Raw genomic sequence first — 22,948 nt, forward strand, 5'->3', positions numbered from 1 at the left:
ACGGATAAAACATCGACTTTGTGGCCTATAAAAATATCGACGGCACATAGTAAATATAGTGTCGGTTTTACAGCTGTATTTTTAGGTATTGATTTACTATTAGACATTCTGCACATCAACAAGCTGCCTATCCTCCTTAGAACAAGAATTGTAAGGAAAAAAAAACGCATGTTTAAGTTTGGTGATAACCACTTTGCTAACAATGGTAACTGTGTGTAAGTGGTACAATAAAAGGTGTACGATGGGTTCGTCGTTCGGTTTCGTCACATATAGGATTTTTCTGCAACACTTCATGATGTCGACTTCATTGTTTTTTTTTTTCATTTCTGCCAATGCCAGCGATATAGCAGTTGTAGAGACAAAATTACTTGGTGAAGTTAAACGGTGCAGTTTCCGGTGGCAGCAACAAGCGCTGATTACGTCAGCATTTCCCCTCACACGTCTCCGCCCACTGCAGAGACTAATCTTGTCATTTAGATTTTTCTTCATAATTTTCAGAAAATTGTTTTTTTAACGCAGCCGTTGTGCTATTTCTTCACATGGGAAAGTTCGTTATTCCTCTCACACCGCCACCACCCACCGCAATCGGAATTCTTCTTTGTGCCACCTGTACTTGCTTCATACAGTCAAAGAGAAAGACTGGACGTGATGAAAGATTAAAAAGTAGTAAGAATCCTTCAGACAGTGAAAGTAAAATTACGTTCACTTTAACTTCAAAAGAACACTTTCAAATATTTACCTAAAATTGAGAAAAACATCTAATATACGAGGGCAGTTCAATAAGTAATGCAACACATTTTTTTTTCTGAAACAGGGGTTGTTTTATTCAGCATTGAAATACTCCAGGTTATTCCCCAATCTTTTAGCTACACAACACTATTTTTCAACGTAATCTCCATTCAATGCTACGGCCTTACGCCACCTTGAAATGAGGGCCTGTATGCCTGCACGGTACCATTCCACTGGTCGATGTCGGAGCCAACGTCGTACTGCATCAATAACTTCTTCATCATCCGCGTAGTGCCTCCCTTCGGATTGCGTCCTTCATTGGGCCAAACATATGGAAATCCGACGGTGCGAGATCGGGGCTGTAGGGTGCATGAGGAAGAACAGTCCACTGAAGTTTTGTGAGCTCCTCTCGGGTGCGAAGACTTGTGTGAGGTCTTGCATTGTCATGAAGAAGGAGAAGTTCGTTCAGATTTTTGTGCCTACGAACACGCTGGTCGTTTCTTCAATTTCTGAAGAGTAGCACAATACACTTCAGAGTTGATCGTTTGACCATGGGGAAGAACATCGAACAGAATAACCCCTTCAGCGTCCCAGAAGACTGTAACCATGACTTTACCGGCTGAGGGTATGGCTTTAAACTTTTTCTTGGTAGGGGAGTGGGTTGTGGCGCCACTCCAATGATTGCCGTTTTGTTTCAGGTTCGAAGTGATGAACCCATGTTTAATCGCCTGTAACAATCTTTGACAAGAAATTGTCACCCTCAGCCACATGACGAGCAAGCAATTCCATACAGATGGTTCTCCTTTGCTCTTTATGGTGTTCGGTTAGACAACGAGGGACCCAGCGGGAACAAACCTTTGAATATCCCAACTGGTGAACAATTGTGACAGCACTACCAACAGAGATGTCAAGTTGAGCACTGAGTTGTTTGATGGTGATCCGTCGATCATCTCGAACGAGTGTGTTCGCACGCTCCGCCATTGCAGGAGTCACAGCTGTGCACGGCCGGCCCGCACGCGGGACATCAGACAGTCTTGCTTGACCTTGCGGCGATGATGACACACGCTTTGCCCAACGACTCACCGTGCTTTTGTCCACTGCCAGATCACCGTAGACATTCTGCAAGCGCCTATGAACATCTGAGATGCCGTGGTTTTCCGGCAAAAGAAACTCGATCACTGCCCGTTGTTTGCAACGCACATCCGTTACAGACGCCATTTTAACAGCTCCGTACAGCGCTGCCACCTGCTGGAAGTCAATGAAACTATACGAGACGAAGCGGGAATGTTTGAAAATATTCCACAAGAAATTTCCGGTTTTTTCAACCAAAATTGGCCGAGAAAAAAAACGTGTTGCATTACTTATTGAACTGCCCTCGTAAAATAAAAATATCGGCACTCGATATTGCCGTTTCTGTATCGATGTATTGATATATCTGGGAAAAATATATAACCGATATATTACGATATTTTATCAACAATCCTAGCTGCCACCATCCATCACAAGCTATGGTCGTCTTCGATCGTTGGTTCACCGGGTACGTGTTGTGTCTGATGTAGACAGCCTTGCAAAGAAGCTGGAACATCTTCAGTCACTGCTCAAAGATAATAAATGTTCTGCACAACAGATCAGCACAGCTTTGAGGAAGAAGGAACGTGACCAGCCAGAAGGTCAAGAAGAGAAGCAGCGGTTCAAGTCCATGGCATTCCTCCCGTACGTCGGCAATGTTACTTCGAAACTAGGCAGAATATTAAAAAGCGCGATCTGGGATTGCAGAAGGCTGAAATCTACAGAATACGTCGCCAGTGTGACAAAGCCTAAATTGGTCAGACAACGCGCACAGTGCGTGATGCATGCTTTGAACACGATCACCACACTCGCCTTTCGCAGATCAGTAAGTCAGCTATAGCTGAATAGCGCCACGCAAATCCTGGCCTCAACGAGATCTTTATGGGATTCTATTATTAAGAAATTAGTGGAAATATGCTTAGCGAGATCTTATTAATAGTGATGGCAGCTTTTAACCCCATAAGGTGTGAGACCTGGTGATTTCTTTAATTTCTCCAGAAAGAAAACATCTTATTTTTTAAATTAATTTTGACATCTGAATTTTAACTCCACGAATTCGGCTTCCGACAGAGAGCGCGCGTGTAGTATTACCGATGTGCCTGCGCGCCACATATGGAGCAGTTCGAAGAAGGCGCCTAACTAGACAGAAGTCGCTCATTTAGCGTCTTCCTTTGCCCATCCGAGCCAGTTTTGGGTATAAAAGTCGCGATGTGAACTAGCAATCTCCAAAGAAAAATACTGACCCGAAGAAGTCTGAATGGTTGACAGCCGAAATATCGTGACAATAAGTCGACTTTATGCGATTGCAGTCCCGATACTTCATGGAATTCTCTTTACATCGGGAAAATTTCATGAATCACGTCACTAAAACTACATTGAGAAATGTAGATATTTTTCTTTAAAAGGTAATTTCTCTTCTAAGCTATGTGTCATATAAGAATATAATTTTGCAGCATTCTTCAGTGTGATATGTGAATGTCGTCTGCAAAATGGGTAACTAGTAAAGTTAGTCAGGGGACAATCAAATCAAAATTAGACACAAGAAAAAAAGCGTGTAAACTGTTTACTATTTTAAAAGTAATTTCCATTACTGTTAATACATTTCAACGTTTATACTGAGAACGCCACATCTCCAATTTTGACAAAATAGAGTTACCTATGATTTTCTAGTTTAAAAATACAGGCCCAACATGATATAGAGAACCGGCCGAGGTGGCCGAGCGGTTCTAGGCGCTACATTCTGGAACCGCGAGACTGCTACGGTCGTAGGTTCGAATCCTGCCTCGGGCATGGATGTGTGTGATGTCCTTAGGTTAGTTAGGTTTAAGTAGTTCTAAGTTCTATGGGACTGATGACCTTAGAAGTTAAGTCCCATAGTGCTCAGAGCCATTTGAACCATGATATAGAGAAGCGCTGTATGTTCTGGCAATTTCTGAGTTGTTATGCAGTCATTGTATCAGCTAAATCGAACAGAAACACCAACATGTACGAAAGATGTGGACTTTCTCAAAATTTGGTGGTTCCAGCACTGTTTTAAAGAGAGAGAACAATCGATATTTGCTTGTAAATGACAGCACAATGCATGACCTGAGGTGATTTCAATCATTCCTACAAAGGAAGAAATCATCCCGAAATTCTACTCAGACATGTACAATTGGCCAACATGTGTCAATGAATGAACCACGTACATAATATAATGGAAAATAGGCATAATTTAGTTGATTTTTGTCCTATTTAGCAATAAAGTATGAGTTAAGTAATGATTTACACTTATTTACTTAAGAAATATAGACCAATTCCAAATATTAACTAAATAAATTTTAACTTAGCATCAAGGAAACGTATCACAATTGTCTACCGTGTATTGGCATTCTCTTCTCTACATTCATGTCAACGAAAAATGATAAGAAAACCGAATTTCAGCATACTTGTTAGAACTGCTATGTTTTCTGAATCTCCACAAAAGTTACGTTTTTATTACATGTGGGGTTTCTGAATATTCCCCTTCATTTATCCTGCCGTTGGACAAGACGGTCAGCGCCTTCATGCAAAAATGTGCGGTTGCCTGTGGAACCACGACTGTACTCTGCCGCGGAAATCGACGGTCGCAAACGTCTTTCTCCAGGCCTCCAAAAATATCGAAATCGTACAAAGGAGAGATCGGGACCGTGTATAGGATGTGTAAGAGCTTCTCAGTGAATATTCAGCAATGCAGTCGAAACAACGTTGGCGACATCTGGGCATTCACAAACATTTTCCCATGAAGGCCTGACTGCCTTGTCTCAGATTCTAATATATGTAATGACAGTTATGGCGTTTATTTTGGAATAATACATAGAGTAACTACGTTTTTCCACGGATGGCGTTTTCATTTGACTGCTGCTTATAGTAAGAAAACAATGAATTAAAACGTCGTGTCTGATCTTGAAGTTATACTGCATGAACAGCGAGAACAGCCTAACCGCAAAGTGCTACTGCATCGTGACACGTTTTTACAGCCAAGAACACTGATGAGCCAATATATTACGACCACCTGCAAAATAGTTTGTCTGTCTTTGGAACGAAATACATCGCTGATTCTGTGTATCAGGGATACGACTTTTGTTGGTAGGTTTGTAGAGGTATATGGCATTAGATGTCTAAGCACAGGTCACGTAATTCTCGCAAATAATGGGCACCTGATTTTTAAACGCTGTGATGGCGTTCGGCAGCGACCCAGATGGTTTCCATAGGATTTACATCAGGCGAATTTTGTCGCCGAGACATCAACGTGAGTTCACTATAATTCTCCGCCAACCACTGTAGCACGGTTCTGGCTCTGAAACATGACATCGCCGTCAGCGAAGCCATCAGGCATGAAGGAATGCAGGAATAATAAGGCAAGGACAACATGACCCCACTCAGTATTGCTGTCGAACTTATTCAAGATGAAGGATCCAAGATAGCGACCATAGATGTGCGGGACTGCTACGGTCGCAGGTTCGAATCCTGCCTCGGGCATGGATGTGTGTGATGTCCTTAGGTTAGTTAGGTTTAAGTAGTTCTAAGTTCTAGGGGACTGATGACCTTAGAAGTTAAGTCCCATAGTGCTCAGAGCCATTTGAACCCCTCCCCTCCCCCTCCCCTCTCCTCCTCCAATCCCCTGCCCATCTGGAAACTGGTAGTAAAAGAGCTTCGTCTGCACTGGGCTGCTGGAGAGGATGGACGTAAGCTGCAGTGGTAACAATGGTTCCCATCAGATCACCAAGGTTAAGTGCTGTCAGGATGGGCTAGCCCCTTGGATGGGTGGCCATACCGTCTACCCAGCACTGTTCGCGAGTGGGATGCACTCAGTCCTTTTGAGGAAAACTGGGGAGCTACTTGATTGAGAAGTAGCAGCTTAGGTCTCGTAAACTGAAATACGGCCGGGAGAGCGGTGTGCTAAGTACGTGCCCCTCCATATCCGCATCCTGTGAGCTGAGGATGACACGGCGGCCGGTCGATACCGTAGGGCCTTCCAAGGCCTGTTTCAGATAGAGTTAAGTTTAGTTCAGTTTATAGACAGTAGCTCCATCCAGTGTGTTCACCATGAGGTCTGGAGTCCAACTAGCCTAGTTCAAAATACAACTTCCAGAGGGTGCCATCATCCCTCCCCCTCCCTCCTCCTTGTGACATAATCCAAGATAAAACAAATACATTTCATGAAATAATGAAGATGCAGCAGGATAGGTCTAAGTTACACTTCACAACTCTTGCTGATAAATGCATGTGCTGTAACTGTAGATCATTCGATGAAAACCGAGTCAGTCAGTCTTCTGAAGTGCAAGAGGCGAGACACACTCTGGTGCAAGCATCCACTTTTACAATTGAGGAAATGCTGCTAATGAGCATGGATGAATTTAATACGTGTACTACCTGCAAGCACACAGATGAGGACTGTATGCATACCCTCCTACACAGTGATTGGAAAGAAAAGATAATAGATGAGCATGTGGTGAATACTTTTCAGCAAATAATGGCAATGTAACAGGATAGCGTGCACATGCATTTCAGTACTCACGCAGATAGATGCTCGTGCTGGAACTGCCTACCTTTTCTGAAATAGCCTAACACCCGACATCAACTTCACCCCTATCCACAATGAACCAGGAGACCAAATGGCCTAGTTCACAACACTGCGCTGTCGATCTCCACTACTCCCCTATTGTGACATAGTCCAAGATGGCGGTACAGAAAAAAAGGGTGGGAGCCAATAGGAACCCTGAATCTGCTCATGTGATAGGCTTCAACCAATAGGATGGTAGTATCTGGTGATAACATCATAGGAATTGTAGGGCAGGCTGAGCAGCTCTGTGACGTCAGTCTCGATCAGTTAGCCAGCAGCAACAGCAGCAGAAGAAGAAGAAGAACAAGAACAAGAACAAGTTGAAGATGAAGGAGAAGAAGAACCATGGAGCATCAACAGCAGTCGTGATCCAGCTCAGCCCTGCAGAACAGGAAGAAACGGAAAAGTAAGTATCCCGTATCACATCTTAGTCTGTAGTCAGCATTAGTATTACTCTTATTGGCTGTTTTATGTCTTGGCCTGTATGTAACACTTGCTCCTCGTTGTTCAGCAGCAGTCTTTAACACGTTCAAGCCTGCAAAGGTGAGTACCAAGATGTTGACCTCTGCTGCATTGTGACCCGCTGCAACCTCAGCCGCCATATTGTCGAGACCTGTGGCAGCAACAACCTCTAGCATGTCTGAACCTGTAGGGAGTACTTGGGACACTGTAGCGCACATAGCCCACTTGCTGGAACAGGATACAGAGCTGTTGTTGTCTGTTCCACTCACCGATTTGTGTGATGAGGACATTCAGTCTGCCCCCAACACATGCTGGTGGTGGTCCTATAATGCAGATAAACACTCTTGTCACCAAATTTCACACATAGTGCAGCGTTATCATACACTGTTGTAACAGATAGTGTCACACCAGTAAGCCTAATGTCCGGGGAGAGATGAGTTGGATAATACTTTGTAGTCATCTGCTGATTGACGTAGTGCTCCGCACGTCATATTTTATCCCAGTTGAACTCAGAAATAGGCACTTTAGCACCCTTTGACGCATTTTCAATTTCTCTTCTCACATGCAAGCTCCAGTAATGACGTGCTTCTGTACCCACATTTCAAGTTTTGTTCCACCAGAAGTTAAATTGTATGTAGAAGTGAAAAACATTGGTACGCTTGATACTTTCTTGTCCACAGCATCTGTACTCTGTGCCTGCACTAACATTGGAATGTTCTGCTGCGATGGATCGTATGTCAGCGATCAGTACTGTCCATCTTGCTGTTGTTTAGGACCACGAGCCGCATTTGATGTGTTGGGAGCAGACCACGTGTCCTCATCACACAAATTGTTGAGTGGGACAAATAGTAACAGCTCTGTGTCCTGCTCCAGCAAGTAGGCTATGTGCGCTACAGGATCCCAAGTGGTCACTATAGGTTCAGACATGCTGAAGGTTGTTGCTGCAGGTCCACAGGTTGTGCAGCTGTCGACACGATGGCAGCTGAGGTTGCTGCAGGCCATGATGCAGCAGAGGTTGACATCTTGGTGCTTGTCCCTGCAGGCTTGACCATGTTGAATGCTGCTGCTGAACAAAGAGGAAGCGTTATGTATGGAACAAGACAAGAAAAGAAGCAATAGTAATTATACTAATGTTGACTACAGACAAAGATACTTACTTCCTGTTCTGCAGGGCTGTCCTGGATCACGACTGTTGTTGACACTTCATGATTCTTCTTCTTCTTCTTCCGCTGCTGCTGGCTAACTGAGCGAGACTCAGGTCGCAGAACTGTTGAGCTGGCCCTATGCTTCTGATGACATCGCCCGATACTGCCATTGTATTGGTTGAAGCCTGGGTTCCTATTGGCTCCCACACTTTTTTTTTTTTTTTTCTAGATATCCATTTGGAGCACATCACAGGAGAGGAGTAGTGGAGGATGGACAATGCACTCTGGTTGTAATGTTGTGAACTAGGCCAGCTGGTCTCCAAACCTCTAGGTGAACATTGTGGAAAACTAACGACTTAAGCACCAGAATTGTCTATAGTAGACTGACGACGATTTTGTTTTCTTAAGAATTATCTTTTTACTTTGGTGCGTAGTGAGTACTTTTACGTTTCATCTACATCTACGTCCGTATTCCGCAAGCGACCATATACTGTGGGTCGGTGGGTATTCTGGTACCACTGTCTACTACTCACTTTTCTGTTCCATTCACGAATGGCGCGCGGGAAGAATCACAGTTGTACAGGCCCGTATAAGCACTAATTCCTTTGATTTTCTAAACGGCACCATTTCGCGAGACGTATATGGGGGAAAGCACTATATTGTGTGACTCTTCTTGGAACAACGCTCTGGAAATTTCAGCAGTAAACTTTCTCTGTGCTGTACAACTCCTATTTTGTAGCGTCTGCCATTGAACGTTGTTGAGCTTCTCCATAACGCTCTTTCACCAGGTAAGCGATCCTGCTGACGAAACAGCCGCTCTGCACTAGATCTCCTATTAATACTTCTGAGTATGGGTCCCAGATCGATGAACAGTATTCAAGTACGGTCAAAGGAGTGTTTTATAAACCGCGTCTTTCGTGGATGAATTACATTTTCCTAAGAGTCTCCCAATGCTCTTCCTACAATTTATTTTATGTGGTCATTCCACTGTAGATCGCTGCTGGTGGTTGTTCCTCAGTATTCCATGGGAGTTGCTGCTTCCAGCGGTTTGTCGCCAATAGCGTAATCGAATAGTGGTTCAGTCTTCAGTTGTCAAAACAACCACATATTTTTTTTAGCTGAAGTTGAGCTGAAGAGAGAGTTTCCGCAGTAGATATTCACTTTCCCATCTCTTTGCGGCTGTGTTTCGGACTGCCTTAGTTCTGAGCTGTTAGGCTTACGATGGCCAGGTTATTCTGAGTTAGCCCGTGCCGGCGTGCTATATTGTAGCAGTACCACTCTACGTATGATGAGATAGCAAGTGAGACGATAGTAGAAGTACAATTTTCGGATGCCTCGTGCGGGAGGGAGTGTTCTTCCACAAAAGTTTCTCACCTTCTAGCGCGCGAAACTGTCACTGATTAGGAGTGAGCAAAGTACAGCACAAGTTGTGGTTGAAGGGGGAAGGGGTGAGGAGAGGGAGTTGAGTCGTGGGCTGAACAGCCTCCCCCGATACACGGTGGCTGGAGTTGCTGGAGAACCGAGTTCGGAAAGGAGCAGCAGACCTCTGCTCACCCCGCACCATCGCCATAACCGAATCTGCATATCGTTAGGGGGCGCGTCGACCCTCAAAATTAGAAAGGGCCGCCGCCTCAGAAAACGCCTTCGTTCGACGGAGGCGGCTGCGAAAGAGGATGGAGGCAGACATTTGCTGCATGGGCGGGGGTGTTCCTCTGGACGGACTGACTAACGGGACTAGCGTTTTTCTCAGCCGATGGAGACGAAACGGCGGAGGATTTTCACCTAAGATAAAAGCGAATTACGCCACACCCCTTTGCCTTTGACCAATCAGCCAGACTACTCTTATTACTCTTCCCTTTCATACATTTACATAATGTATAGCTTCCGCTAACCACTTTACGTGGAAGTTACAATCCATTTCGGGGCTCAAGCCTGCAATGAAACTGATACTATGATCGATTTTACACCATAAATATTCAGTTCATTCACAGCTAAAACGTCCGCGAGGAAATTGTAGGATTGGGTTGCGCCTGTTTTTGTAAAATACAGATTATTCTCACGTTGATTTTCTCGCCTAAGTCTCTTTCGTCACATTTGTTCCATAATCAGTGGAATCTCAATTTAATAAAGCCAGGAAATACGTTATATGACAAAATTTTCCAATGAAAATGAAGCTGTGTTTTGTTTATTTAACGGTATCTCTCACCATGATTCCTAGTTATTTTTAACAGCATTGTAGTGTTTTCAAAGAATTTTGGAGAAATAACGGAAATCACTACTACAATATTTCGCGACAAAATTTCATTAACGCAGGTAGGGCAGAATAAAGTTCACCCGAAGAATATAGGTTGTTTAAGGGGCTCCGGAACGCCCTATCCTTGCAATGTTAAAATAACGCTTATAAATTACATCTTTCCTCACAAAGTATTTGAGGTAGGAAGTTGAACTTTTTACAGATTATTTATTGGAATATGGGCTACAACTTAACACAGGGATTTTACAAAATTTTAGTTCAGTTATTAAAGATGATTTTTTTCAATTGTAATGAAAATTCACAACATTTTTTTGCAATTTTTTATTTATATATTCAAAAATATACAGTTTTTTGGAAAAAGGCTGTGTTAAATTATGCAGAAGGTACTGTGTAACATGTACTGAAAGTTTGAAACAAATATGTTTGGAAGATCCTTAGAAAACATGTAATTAGTATGAGAAAATAAAAGTTTTGGGAATCGAGCGACAAAGATTGGATTAACTTTTTAGTGCATTCCAGGTCCATAGGATGGATTATCTTCATCCTCTGCAAACTCCTCCTCCAGCTTCCTCTTGTTCCTCCTCCTGTTTACTCTTGCTTGTATTTCTAGACTCTTTACAGCCCTGTCTGCAGCCCGAAGGCGTTCCTTGTCTAAAGCAAGCATCGCTCGTACCTTGTTAGAACCTATCTTCATTCCCATATTTCTAAATACCTTGCACCTTACAATGTTGCCATCATTGAAAGTCGCAACAGCATCATACACACCAAAGTGAAGTGTTTCTATTCCAACAAATACAGTCTTGGGGATTCTCGACCATATAACACTATTTACACTTTCATTGGGGTTTTGAGTTTTTCCGTGAATACACTTTTTCAACAGTTCAGGTGCTGCTAAGTCTCTGAAAACAAGGTTGGCCACAACACATACTTTATCTCACATCACTAAAATGTACCTGATGAACACGGACGTTAATAATAACACCATTTGACAGCAGTTTAACAGCGCCACAGTGGGTCACGCCCATGTAGAACACATTTCAAAAAAAAATTTAAAAATAGTTGTAGTCTTCGGAATTGAATAAATTATATATCTATTAAAAGGTAATAGTCTGCAGATTCAGAAAACGCAAAAAAGTAAAAATTGAACTTTTCATGATTTTGAGCCTTTCCGGAGCCCCTTAAAAAGGAATATGCTTATTTCGTACACATACATTTATTAAATGTAAGACTGTGAAACTTGGGACACATATTTACGAATTTCTCAAATTTAGACTGCAGATGTTCAGTCTTCTACCAGCGACACGAAGAATATCGTCGCATCGATATTCGAATTCTTCCCATACTCGGTTAAGTATGTCCATTGTCACTGATGTGTTGGCAGTACGCGTTTGGTTCTTCAACTCTGTGACAGTTTTGGTGCATAAGCGTTGTTCTTAACGAAACCCAATGGGAAGAAATCACAGGGTGTTTAATCCGGTGACCGTGAAGACCAGCTGAGAAGTGCTGAGGCACCAGTTCTTTGATGAACAATCCAACAGCACGGTAGGCCCTCATAACGTATTCATGCACTTGGCGACTCCGCTGAAGTGGTGCCCCGTCTTGTTGAAAAATGAACTTGTTCTCAGTCAAATGGTTGAAATGGTTCTGAGCACTATGGTACTTAACTGCTGAGGTCATCAGTCCCCTAGAACTTAGAACTACTTAAACCTAACTAACCTAAGGACGTCACATACATCCATGCCCGAGGCAGGATTCGAACCTGCGACCGTAGCGGTCGCGCGGTTCCACACTGTAGTGCCTAGAACCGCTCGGCCACTCCGGCCGACTGTTCTCAGTCAGCCTCGGAAACAACCAGTTTTATAACTGCTGACTGTTATGTGTGTTTCTATCAAAGAAGATGGAACGTAAAGATATGAGTGGGATATCGCACAAAACACATTGACTTTGAGTGAACCTCGCACATGTCCAGTGTGTGCATGTGGGTTCTGTGGGCCCCAAATTCGAACACTGAGTTTGTTTGTATTCCCATTAAGGTGGAAAGTCGCTTCATAACTGAATACGATGAACTGCGCGAAAGCGTTATCATTGTTAATATCATTCTGAAACTCATGAGCAAAGGTCACACGCTTGTACTAGTCATGATGTAGAGCCCGTAACAGATGTAAGTTATACTGTTTAATAACAAAATGACGTCTCAAAACAATCCAAATTGTTGGTCCCTACTATCACGACGAGTTAATTTTGTCAGACTACGTTAGAAAACAGTTTGACGTGTGACAATTTCGAAGGCCGCCAGGAATCTTTTCTCTATAAACACATCCCGTGGCTGCAAACTTTCGATGTCACATGTGAATTTTCCGGCCAATCGGTGGATCAGTTTGGTAACTCAACCAGAAACGTCTTTGCACTTTGCATAACTGACATCTAGCGGCAACTAACGTAAACTAGACAATATATTCGTTGCTCAAATAAATGAGACTTTGATAAACTAAAAAAAAAAAAAAAAGACCACACTGCGAAGGAATTATTCGAAACGGACGGAAATCGGTAGATGTGATGTACACGTACAGAAAAAACATGTGATTACGCTTTCAGAAAAATTGAATGATTTATTCATAAGTAAGAGCTTCACAGACTGAGCCAGTAAATAACGCATTGGCCTAACTCTGGTCTTTATACAAGCAGTTATTCGGAATGGCCTTAATTGACAGAGTTGTTGGATGTTCTCCAGATGGTTATCTCGCCAAATTCTGTCCAATTGGCACGATGAATCGTCAAGATCCCAAGCTGATGGGAGGGCCGTATCCACAATTCTCCAAAAGTTCTCAATTGGGGAAGGTCCGGCGACCTTCCTGGCCAAGGTAGGAGTTGGCAAGAACGAACACGAGCGGTAGAAACTCTCGCCTTGTGTGCGCAGGCACTATCTTGCTGAAATGCGAGCCCAGGATGTCTTGTCATGAAGCACAACGAAACGGGGCACAGAATATCGTCGACGTACCGCTGCGCTGTAAAAGTATCGCAGAGACAACCGAAGGCGTCCTGCTACGAAAAGAAATGGCAGCCCAGACCGTTCGTCGCTCCTGATAGCCATTCCGTATGGCGGGCAACAATCAGGTTGTTATCTCACCGCTGTGCGGGGCGCCTCCAGACACGCCTTGGCTGGTCATCGAGGCTCAGTTCGATGCGAGACTCATCACTGAAGTCAAATGAGCCGCGCTGCGGCTCGCGTTGATGCTGTTTGTAGGTTACCGACCTCTGTTGGGGGCCACACGGTATCGTTTAATTGGCCTGGTTGCGGTTGTTTGCCTTCTTCTCGTGTTGACTGGCGCCACTCGGTTTAGCAGGCGTCGTCTGTCCGCTAGTGGCAGCAGCGGCGGTTATCGACATGTAGTAACTGTTGCCCTATCTTTGGGGCGACGTCGTTGTTTTTCCGGGTCGCGTGAATGGGCCAGTTCGGTTGGGGACTCAGGAGGAGCCAGGTCCGCGCAGTGCCAGAACACGCCGGGACCGCGGGTGGCATGCATGGACTGCTGGATGGAATGGCTGTGGTCACGAGGGTGCACAACCTCGTCGTAAACCGGATCCAGCGAGCTTTAAGATGGGTGCATTTCAATCCGAGTAGAGAAACCTTCACCACTGTGACATCTCGCCATTCTCCAGAGACTTGGTTTCGTGTTGCTGCTCGTAGTGTCGCCGAGGCTAAGATCAGTGAGTGGAGTGCTTGGAGAAGGCGGATCTGATTAGCTTTCCTCTGCTTCACATTACTATTTACTGCTTTCAACGTGTTACAATTTGTTAAGTTCAACCAGCGGAAATTTTTCTTGTCTGGTGGCCGCTAAATCCCCAGTTACGTGTCCTAGGGGTTAGTGTATGTAACAGAAGTGTACGTTTCCTCGCCTTGCCGCTTCTGTCCGGTAAGGCGTGTAGTTTTGACAGCTTTCTTGATTGCACGCCGGTGGCTGATTCTTCTACTCTGGTGGTAGTGGTTCGTTTCTCGTTCCGGGGGCTCTAAACACAGTATTGTGGGACGTAGAGCAGACCGCCGGTTCCGGCTTTGGCGTATTGTTCCATCGTTGCATTTGGTTTATCGGACGTCAGGTAGCTTCAGCAAGATTATCATTAGTCATTCGTTAGACTGCCACTAGTCCGAGTTACCATCTTGTGAAGTGAATGCAACCCTTGGCTGCCTGCCTCATCGCTCGCGAAAGTGTTTGCTACCAGCCCTTCTCAGAGGTCAATTCCTGGAGCACCGTCTGTGGCCCGTTGGTTCTTGTAAGACATATGTGTTCTAAAAGAAGGTCTGATGACCAGTAGTTCAGTGTAACGCTCCTTCAGCCCACGTCTTCTGCGGGTATAATCTGCCTCAGTACCCTTTAAGGAACTTACGTACTTGTCCTTGCGTTTTATTATTGAATTATTTATTACAATACCTTGTAATGCATACATTAAAGGTTATATATGTCTAGTTAATAGTTCTGGTCGCCTTCTGGAATAAATCTAGCAGTATAGTGTTCAGTAGATGTTAAGGGTTCTCTTACAAAGTTTACCATCACCTTAGTTCCCCCGTTTGGTGATCAGTTGCTTGTTTTATAATTGACCTTTGCTATTGTATTTGCTGTTTTACAGCAGGTTTATAAATTTTTTTATATTTTTGCCGTTCCTGGCGTGTAAGGGCTTCAGCCGTGATTGTGGTCCTTCGCCTTAAAATTCTAATTTGGTATTGTATTTTAGCACTAAGCCTTAAAACCTTATTTACTGCCATTCCTGGCCTCTGATGCCTTCTGCTGTGTTTGTTGCGCCTTACCTTTAATATTTCAATACTTGTAAATTGTAAATTGCAGCGAGTTCTTAAACAGTTCTTAATTTATTGCTATTCTTGGCATGTAAGGCCTTCTACTCAGATCACAGTGGCTTTCTTTTGAAACATTATCTGCTGTATCTGTATTTAATGGCGATTTGCTAAATTGTAACTCTCTGAGAACACTATTTATCTACACAGTTGTTTATGCCTTCATTAATAACGTGTGGTATTTTTATTTATTGTTGAGTCTGGAATTACTGGTTTAAAATAAATTGTGTGTAACTGTAAAACGCAACCAATAGTAACTGATTACGGCTCCGTTCACAATCGTAGCCAAATCCTGCCTTCCCTTGACTACCAGGTTACATCAGTTCTACTCCAGTGAGTGAAAGAGCTGTAGTGTATCGACTTAACTGTCGCCCGCCATACGGTCCGACAACCAAGAGTGATGGTCAAGGGTGCCATTTCATTTCATAGCAGGATTCAATAGGCTGTCGTCCGCGACACCCTTACATTGCTGGTGTAGCTCGACGACATTCTACGCTTCGTTTTGTTGCCCTTCGTGGCAAGCCATCCTAGGCTTACATGTCAGTAAGGTAATGCCCACGTACATATGGCGAGAGTTTCTACTGCTTATCTTCGTGCTTGCCTGGCCCTACTTTGGTCAGCAAGGTCCCCAGATATCGCGCGAACTGTGAACGTTTCTATCATGGAGGGCAGGGCCGTTTAACCATCTCGGGAGTTTTGACGATCTATCTCGCCACTACCTCTCAGCAGGTATCCAGCAACTCTGTCAATCAATGCCGAGCCGAATAACTGCTAGTATGAGGGCCACAGGTATACCAACGCGTTATTGTCTTGCTCAGTTTGTAAAACTCTTTCTCTTGAATAAATCATCCAGTTTTTTCTTAAATTGTAAACATATGTTTGTCCGTACATGCACATCACATCTACTGATTTCATCCATCTGAAGATAGACGACCCATCTTACACCATCTGCCCCAGTTATAATGTAAGTTGGATTGACTATCTTGAGCTGCATGAAATATTTTGCCAGTCCTGTAGTTACAGATGGCTCATTATGTTCTACAGCAGTTTCCTCTTTATTCTCTGCTCCACATTTGGCTACATAAGAGCTCAGACCAAGGTAGCGACAGCACGCTCTATGTGCCTGAAGGACGTCAACCGCATATATTAATTATGAACGGAGGGTCATTAACTATTGGAAGTGAGGGTGTCTCTTTCGCTATGTGGCGCAAACTGTTCACAAGTTGACACAGATGCAATTCCTGGTCATTACCTTTAACACTTTTTAGGAAATTATTTTCGTGTTCTTTTTCCCGGCATTCAACGTACATCTACAGGAGGTCAGCAACTTAATTACCTGGACTGGGCAGTGTTGGTGGCAGAAGATGGCGTGATGCCTTTCCTGTCACTACTCCTCCAACCCCCCCCCCCCCCTTTTCGCCACTCCCACTCTGGGCTCTGGGGCGGAATTTGTGTACCCCCAACTGTCTAGTGTTATCTCATGTGAAAATGTATGAACGTTTTCTAAATGTTTGTAAATGGCGTCCTTAAGGCGGGACATGGGTACTCTAGCTATGGTCGGCACCCGGGTCGCAGCCGTCGATGTGTTGAGTGTTGGAAGAAAGCATAATATAATAGGCAATGATGTTGTTGGGTAAGCACTCTTCACTACTCATTTGCCCCAGCACTGGAGATCCCATGTCACAGCTACCCGCACAAGCAGCCTTGGGGTCAGAAATTGCTATCCTGCAGCATTGCCCTCCGTGCGGCTGTAGCAGTGGCACGAACGTGCGCCAGATCTCTGCGACGTACATGCAACAATTGAAAACCCACTAAACATTTTGTAAACTGAACTAAACAAAACTGTTATTATAACAAACTCATTAGACCATGCCTCACGATGTAGGCGGCAAAATTCTCTGTGATACTGCACAACTTCTGTTCAGTAAAACATTCATCGGTAGAGCTGAGGATCAACTCACGTTAATGTGACCACCGTCTATGTTTGACGTCAACGTGCAATAACGACTCACACACGGCAGATGGCAGCACTAGCAGTGGAGAACATACGAAGCGCGTCACTGGGATGAGGTAACAGTGCAGTAGTTGGCATAATGCAGGAACGGAGCGATTTATCTGACATCCAGAATGTAATGATTATTGGCTTCCAGGCCAAGGGTGGAAGCATTACCGAAACGAGTAAGTTCGTAAACGGTTCAGGTGCTGTCGTAGCAGAAGTGGAGGGCCGTAGACGGCAGGGGTGAATGACGGCTTCGGAGCAGTGTACGGGCGAACAGACGTGCAACTGCCGAGCCCCTGACTGCCAAGATGAACCAAAGTGCTACCAGCAGCCTCTCCTCAACCTCCGTTCAGCTAAGCAGCTGGGGACTGGTTCAAGCACCGACGCTGACTGCTGTTCATCAGCGACGAAGGCTCGGTTTTGGATGCCAATTAGTGAGTGGCGACAGGTGGCCTTTCCAGATGAATCACGTTTCACACTCCATTGGACTGATGGCCGTCTATGTGTACGGCATGAAATATCTAAAAGGGAACACTCTACGACCGCAAGGGAATGGTTTGGTCTTGCGAACGTTTTCGTAGCATTCTCTAGGTAGTCTCGTTGTTCTGAAAGGCACAGTGGATCAACACAAGTATGTACCTCTCCTTGGGGATTAAGTGCACCTCTTCAGCCGTCTTCCGGCTCACTTTCGTGCCGCTGATAGGTTGGCATCGTGTAATAGGGATAGTGGCGTCTCGTTTTCTTCTTGTGTTACTGGCGCCACTACATTTGCTAGCGATGTCCGTCCGCGAGTGGCAGCAGCAGCGGTTATCGATATATAGTACAGTGGTACTATCTTTGGAAGGACGTCAAGTGTTTTCCGGGTCAGAGTGTCTCGGGGAGTTCGGTTGGGATGGAGCAGCAGTGAGTTCTGGCGGTGCGAGGACATGCCGTGGCCTTTGGCGGCACGCAGGCACTGCCGGCTCGACGGGCTGTAGTTGCGAGGGCCACAGACTCCTTGTCCACCGGACCCAGGACGTTTGAGTTGAGTGAACGTTAACCCACTACTGAAACCACACTATTTTGAGATCACGCTGTTTAATCGCGCGTTGCTGCTCGCAGGGTCGCTGAGACGAGGGGCAACGAGTGGAGTGTTTGGAGTTGGCGAAATTAATTAGCTGTCCTCAACTTCTTATTATTAATCATTGATTTCCTTGTGTTATTATTGGTGAAGTTCAACCAGCGGTATTTTTCTGCCTAGTGGCCGGTAACGCTCCAGTTACCTGTCCTGGAGGTTAGCGTATTTTCGCGGCATTGTATCTTTCCTCGTCTTGCCGCTGCTGTTCGGTAAGGCGTGTAGTTCGACAGACAGCCTCCTTGATTGTGGTTCGGATATTTTCTTTCTGTTAGACTACTTTGGTCGTAGTGGTTCCCTCTCCTTCTTGATGTTCTAAACACCGGATTCTGAAGACGTAGTGCTGTCCACCAGTTCCGCATTGCCTGCGTTGTTCCATCGTTGTATTGGTTATCAGACGCTAGGTAGATTTTGCAAGAGTGTTGGTCTGCGTTTAAACTGTCACTAGTTTGAGTTGCCATCCGGTTAAGTGACTACAACTGTTGGCTGCCTGTCTCATCGTTTACGAAGTTGAGCGACTTTCCCAGGTCGATCCTTGAAGTACTGTCTGAGGCCCACTTCCCTCTTGATTTGGTCAGATTGTGATGATTGTTTTTGTGATAATTCGAATTTAATGTCAATAAGGCCTTCAGCCGTGAACGAAATTGGTCTTAAAAATTTTTGATTAGATATTGTCTCTTACTAGTGAAATTTTGATGATTGTCCTTTTTTAAAATATTTTAGTATCTCTTGGAGAAATTTAACTGTTCCTAACAATTTGCTATCCAGACCTTCAGCCGTCAAATTGTTTTTTGAGTTGTTACTATTGGGGCCTTCAGCCGACAAATAATTTGAATTTCTGGTCAGTAATGCCTTCAGCTGTGAGTACAACTTGCTTAAGAATTTTTTGTTAGACATTGTGTCTTAACAGTCAAATTTTATAATTGTTCCTTATTGTCAACCTTATTTTCAGTTGATCCAAATAAAGTGTACATGCTTCCAGAATGAGATTTTCACTCTGCAGCGGAGTGTGCGCTGATATGAAACTTCCTGGCAGATTAAAACTGTGTGCCCGACCGAGACTCGAACTCGGGACCTTTGCCTTTCGCGGGCAAGCGCTCTACCAACTGAGCTACCGAAGCACGACTCACGCCCGGTCTCACAGCTTTACTTCTGCCAGTATCTCGTCTCCTACCTTCCAAACTTTACAGAAGCTCTCCTGCGAACCTAGCAGAACTAGCACTCCTGAAAGAAAGGATATTGCGGAGACATGGCTTAGCCACAGCCTGGGGGATGTTTCCAGAATGAAATTTTCACTCTGCAGCGGAGTGTGCGCTGATATGAAACTTCCTGGCAGGTTAAAACTGTGTGCCCGACCGAGACTCGAACTCGGGACCTTTGCCTTTCGCGGGCAAGCGCTCTACCAACTGAGCTACCGAAGCACGACTCACGCCCGGTCTCACAGCTTTACTTCTGCCAGTATCTCGTCTCCTACCTTCCAAACTTTACAGAAGCTCTCCTGCGAACCTTCTGCGAAGCTTCTGTAAAGTTTGGAAGGTAGGAGACGAGATACTGGCAGAAGTAAAGCTGTGAGACCGGGCGTGAGTCGTGCTTCGGTAGCTCAGTTGGTAGAGCGCTTGCCCGCGAAAGGCAAAGGTCCCGAGTTCGAGTCTCGGTCGGGCACACAGTTTTAATCTGCCAGGAAGTTTCAAAGTGTACATGATTTAAAAAGAACTGTGCAACCAACGGTAATTACGGCCCAGTCCACACCGAATTCTGCCTTTCCCTAAGTCCAGGTTTCTCCTCTACATACAGTTTCTTTTTCCTCGGCATGATGCCATTTACCAGCGGGTCAATGCAGTTTGCAGTGTACGTGCATTATTCTAAGAGCACCAGGATGAGTTTACAGTACTCCCCTGGCCACCAGACTCCCCTGATTTAAAGCCAATGGAGAATGATGCAGTTACCGCCATTGATCCTCGACCGAGAAACGCAGAGCAGCTGGCTGTCGATGTCTTCCAGAACTTCACTGACCGGATATTCAGGTTTTCGGCAGGTACTTGCATGAATGTCACTCGACAGTGTAGAACCATAACGAATCCTTAGATTTCAAGTTTTGCCAGTGTGGTTCGAAGTAACATTGACGAGTAAGTGCTAATTGTGAAAGAAGCTCTGAGCTCCGGGAAGATGTAGAGAGAACTAGTATCCCTAGGCATGCCGCGTTGCTCACATACACACAACGACCCCCTCTTACAACGTGGCTGTCAAGTTGTCGGCGGCATCCACACGTGGCAGCGAAGCAGGCGCCACCGTCAGCTGTGTACCTTTGATCTCGCCGACTGAGCCGGGGTCCTGTCTTAACCTCATTAGCAGAGCCGCAAGAGACTCGCACAGACTAGCCGGGCATAATTAACAGGCCCAAGTTGGCGTCGTGTGCACACAGACGAGGCGGGTCGGGTCGACGCCAGGTCTCAGCCGAGCTCCGTCTCAACGGCTGCCAGTTTTGCCGTTTGCTTCGGAGCGCGCCTGCGCTGTTACAGCAGCGACCAGCTGAAGTCGTAAAGGAACGTAGTCGGTTTTTAATTAAAGACGTATCTCTCTTCCTCTCTCTCTTTGTGTGTGTGTGTGTGTGTGTGTGTGTGTGTGTGTGTGTGTGTGTGTGTGTGTGTGTGTGTGTCTGAAAGAGAGAGAGAGAGGGAGAGAGAGGAGAGAGAGAGGGAGATAGATAGATAGAGAGAGAGAGAGAGAGAGAGAGAGAGAGTGACCGCATCATGTCACAAAATTCCAATGTTTAGGCCGCTATTGCTAGTAGCCTTCATCAGACTAATAAAATACATGCAGGTAGATTCTAAGAGACTTTCAAAACCTCTGGGGACAGGTACCTCTCTCCAGCAGAAAGGAAAAAGTTAATCCGAATAAATACCCAAAAATCGTTTGTTTTCCTTTTTAATTTCCAATAACTCTCCTGGAGGGTACGACAAACCAAGATTGTATTTGCTTCTTTGTTTCCAGCTGCAGTTTCCTTTGGGGTAATAGTTCTTTCGTTCTTCGAGAACGCCGTTTCTTCTCTTCTTATGTCCTCTCCCCTCTAGTTTCTGATTTTTTTGTTCTGCCCTGAAAGCCTGCCTTTTCTGTTGCATCTTTAAAAGGTGTTCTGTTTCGTACTGTGAACATATCGACTCCTAAATTTCCCGTGTGTCGTCCTACTTCTGTCAACCACGTGATTTTGTATTTGTAACTGTGCAGAAAGTCAGATTTGTTTAGTTACTCTGTCATTGTATTCATCCCTTATATGAGCCCACAGACTTTAATCTCATTTTTCTCGCTACATCTGTTACCTGTACAACTTCCAGATATACTGTAGTCCTCTATTAGACCTTAATCTGTATTCTGATTCACTGCTGCTTTTGGGTTCTAGTATTTTTCTTTGGATACTTCTTTCAGTTATCTTCAAATTTTTCAACTTATTCTGTGTGGTCAGTTTAATAGTTTCTGCAGTATAGAGTATTTTTGGTCTGCCTACGTGAGCGGTGCCTGTTTAGTGGCTCATTTCCACACCATCTATTGTCCTTCTTCAGTAGGCCTAATGCTTATTTTACAACTATCTCTGAGATTTCAACTGAATCAGTTCTAATATGTATCGATTCAGGTAGTTTCTTAAATTCTTTGGTAAATCTCTGCAACGGAAGTGTAGTCTTTCGTTGAGATGTTGGTATCAGCCAGTCACAAGATTGGGCGGAATAAAACGTCATTTACTTGCTTAATTAATATGAAGCCGGAGACTCTTATTCCATTTCTAGTGATCGTGGCATTCCAGTCGTTAGAGACCTGCGAAGACAGCTTTAGTACCGGAGCTATATTTGATGGAGCATACTGTTCTGTTGAGATTACTTTTCTTTGACGGATACTTTTATGTTTAGTGATAAGCTCATTTCTATTTGTTTACTGTGTTGCTTTCTTTTCTGCCATTTGAGGTGCAGTGGTATAGGCTTGGAGATGTTGCGAAATATTAAGTATTTGGAGACTGGTTACTGCATGATTTATAAGCTGATCTTAGTGTAGTTCGTATTGAAATTTTCCATGTTAAGATTCACGAGAAGTGCAAGGTTTGTTTCAGGGGTGGCATCGGATTGTTTTTTGGAAGATAAAAGTTTGAGTGTGTAAATAGTAGTATGAATAGGATTCCTCCTATGAGAGATTGTGCTGTGTTGTTTGTGAGGAATAATACAACTGATTTTTATCTACACCTGTTGCGTTGTAATTTCGTAGACAGGTCCTTCTCCACAGTCACGCTTTACGTAATGTTACTTAAAAGAATGCCTGGCACCATCTTGTTGACATAAGGTTGGACAAAGTAGTGGCTAAGGTGAATGTCATTCTTATGTTTAAGTTTACATATTATATGGCATGGCTGGAAGCAGATAAGTGAATTTAACCTATTCTCCTTGCATGACAATTTGGTCTGGGAAGCTAACCCAAGTCTTTCATAGTTAATGATTGTACCTCGGTTATTACAAGGAATTAAACTCTACAAATTGCTGCACGTGGACCTGAAATTGAAAATTGTTCCTTGCGCAGTGAAAACTCTGCTGTGCTCTGAAACATAGTCACCTGCGTCTACATCAAAATTAAACCATGTGGCTGTTCAGTGCGAGTGCCCTTATTTCTACAAGGTGGTTTTCAATGGTAAATCGAATATGTGGACTCTTAAGGTAAAGTGAATAAAAATATTACTTCAGTGCAATTTTAATATTGGAACTATGA

Source organism: Schistocerca nitens, chromosome 1 (assembly GCF_023898315.1).
Source record: "Schistocerca nitens isolate TAMUIC-IGC-003100 chromosome 1, iqSchNite1.1, whole genome shotgun sequence".
NCBI lineage: Eukaryota > Metazoa > Arthropoda > Insecta > Orthoptera > Acrididae > Schistocerca > Schistocerca nitens.